The sequence below is a fragment of the Pinus tabuliformis genome, chromosome 6 (assembly GCF_031772625.1).
Source record: "Pinus tabuliformis cultivar Carrire ecotype Pingquan chromosome 6, CPIR1, whole genome shotgun sequence".
Taxonomy (NCBI): Eukaryota; Viridiplantae; Streptophyta; class Pinopsida; order Pinales; family Pinaceae; genus Pinus; species Pinus tabuliformis.
Window position 1 is genome coordinate 796,192,513 of NC_142292.1, and position 3,094 is coordinate 796,195,606.

Below are 3,094 nucleotides of genomic sequence, written 5' to 3' on the forward strand. Positions count from 1 at the left end.
CTGAACATTCCCTACCTCCTATGTCTGATCCATCAGAAATTGGTTCGAGTCTTGTTTTATTTTCTTCTAATAGGAATGAAAATTCCAATTTAAATGTGCGAATCACTCATGATGAAGAAAATTCCCAAAGCTTAGGAAACATGCCTGCTCTGACGCAATAAGATAAATGCGGAGATGTTGAAAGAGAGCCTGCCTTGGAACCAGAAGACAACTTAGAGACAAGGTTCGATAATATCATCGCAAGTCAAACGCCCAGGTTAGAACAGAAAATTAATTCTCTTTCGGAAATACAAACACGCAAAGGTATGATCTAAAGGCCGATGTCTACAGTGAATGTGATGAACAACAATTTTTTCACGATGATATTTTCAAATGCATTGTTTCGGAATCACATTTTTCTCTTTATCCTGATGTATTTAGTGATGATAATTTTTTCCCCCTCAGTATTAATGATATCTCAAAAAGTATAGAGGATTATTCAAATAAATCACCATTAGGTTTTCAAAATAAAGAGGCAGCTATAGAACATCCTTTGGTCATTAATAAACAAGAACGACTTGACCTTCCTTTTCTGAAAATATTGGATGAAAAAGAAAAATCTAGAGAGACCAGTAAAATCATTTATGATAGCTAATACGATGATGATGGTGATATTGATTTATCTCAAGTAACTCAACAGAGCTCAGATAATGAGAGATATTCCAATCCAAGAATCATATCAGTCGATCCTCATTCCAGAGCGACAGATCATTTGCATGATTTTACTATTCAAAACAATGTCCCGATCTATGATTCGTATCATGAGCAAACCCCTATGCCTGTTCCCAATCATAACTTATTTTCTGATTCACAAGACATAATTCAAAGTTACTCAGATCCCATAATTCTGGCCAGTTCTTGTGAAGAAGAAGATATTTCATGTCAGTCCCAGTTGTACTGTAACATTAGCTGTACAGATAATCATTGCATTATGTTTCACTTGCACTCATTTTGTACAAAATTGGATTGTGTTTTAAATTTTCAGACTTTCGATAGATTACTATGGTATATTGAGCACCTTATCAAAGAACATTCGAAAGATGTATTACCATTTTGGAAAACTAAATTGTGTCAAGGAAATACAGAACTTTTTCAATTCCACGATCAATCAATATCAGCCTTTCAGAAGAAACTTCTGTGTCATCCAAAACATCATCAACAAAAAAAAAAAATTTGGAAACTTGCCAGCAATTCGCGTTAATTGATAAATCTCTTTCCAAAAATTTCCATCTATTCTTCATTGATTTATTTAGTGATTTATATGTGGAAACTTCCCTTTTACAAGAAATTGCTAAAATCTTGACTTTTACGCATAGTAGATTACAGGCCATCAAAACTAAAAAATCATATTCGCAATCTGGCTTGTCATCTTTCCTATTACGTGATCACCAATCCATAACAGAAATTCATCCGGATTTTTATGATCCAATAGGTATCCAATTGGACAAAAGATTTCATAAGAAAGAAATTTCAGGTGGAATTCCAACTGAAGTTACACTTTCTAATCCTACATCCAATATTCACAGTCCAAGAAAAGTTTTATTCTTAACACTAATGTTTAAAAGGTACATACGTGTAGGAATAAAAATGAAAAGATGGTTCCACTGGAAATATCATTTTACCTAGTTAATTTTTCTGTTTATAGTTAGAATAGGAGTAGGGGTAGTTTAGCTACGTTGTTAAGTGGATAATTTAGTTTTTAAATATTGATAGGCAAAATAAGAGAACTTATCCCTATCATGTACATAATCCAAGGGAATAGTTACCTCTCATTTCTTTAAATTTTCCCCTCCCTAATAAAATTTGCCTGTGGTTAACAGCATTTGACATTTACTAAAGACACCATTTCTCTATCAGATTTTGAACTTCTGCTCGTATAAATAGCAAATATTTTGGAAACTTAATCTTTATTATTAATAGATACAGTTAAAAACTTTAAACCAGATATGATACTAGTTTCAACTTCCAAAAATTTGATGAAAGCAATCTTAGTGAAGAAATTGTTTTATATCAGTACAATGAAAGGTATCAATAACAAAATAAGGATTCCCTGTAGATCAGCCATGTCCAAAAAACTGTATTATTGTCGTCCAGGGCTTTCTTAAGGAAAAAAATGACTTCCTCCCTGCTAAAGGAAATTGCAGCATCTAGAGAAACGACCCAAGGATACACTATATCTTGAAGAATAAGAGGTCTCATCACGAGCCGGCTTATCATGATCACATATATTATAACTTTGCTGACTTTGCCAAACACTGTCCATCAAAACAGGGCAATGACTCAATATTGTTGAAATCAAAAGACAAGGGGTCTCATCACGAGCCATCTTGTTCAGCGAAAGTATAAATCAAGTGAATGATTGTGTCATAATTTGGCTACCAAACCAAGACATTCTTCTTTAAGAATAAAAAAGGAAAAAGTGTCAATATGGGTTTTTCTTTGAAAAGTTGTAGATCACCTCAAGCAGGATAAAGGATCATTACTGGGTAATAGGTAACCCTGTCGAGGCTATGAACGCCTGCTGGCAGCAGAGGCTCTACCTGCGACAAATGAGCATATTTAAAAAAAAAACTGGTACACAGGGAAGACCTTATTTTATGTTTACAAGACCAAGTAATGGCTGATGTAAATGCAAGGACCAGCTGAGGAAGAAAATAATTAAAGTAGAAAGAGGTTGGAACGAAATTTCGTTGACAGTTTGGGGTATAATACATTTTATCTTTTATAATGAAGTTTAATTTTCCAAAAAAATTTGTTTTGGAAATTTGAAAAGTTCAATAGAAAATCAGAGATAACTGGTTCTCCCAAGTGAATCGCCAATTGTTGTGGCCAGCAACAACTCCCCCCCTTTTTTCATTTAAGTGTTGTCCAAAATACTAAATGAATGGGGACCCTTAGTTAAAACTTTAGGAAAAGCTAGAGTTTCCTTTCTTCGAAATAAGGTTACCATCGTAAGCTTAGGAAGATATTTTGAATACTTTAAAACCTAAGTTTATGATAAGAAAAATCTTTAAAAAGTCTCATCATAAAATGACAGAAAAACTCCTCCATTTGG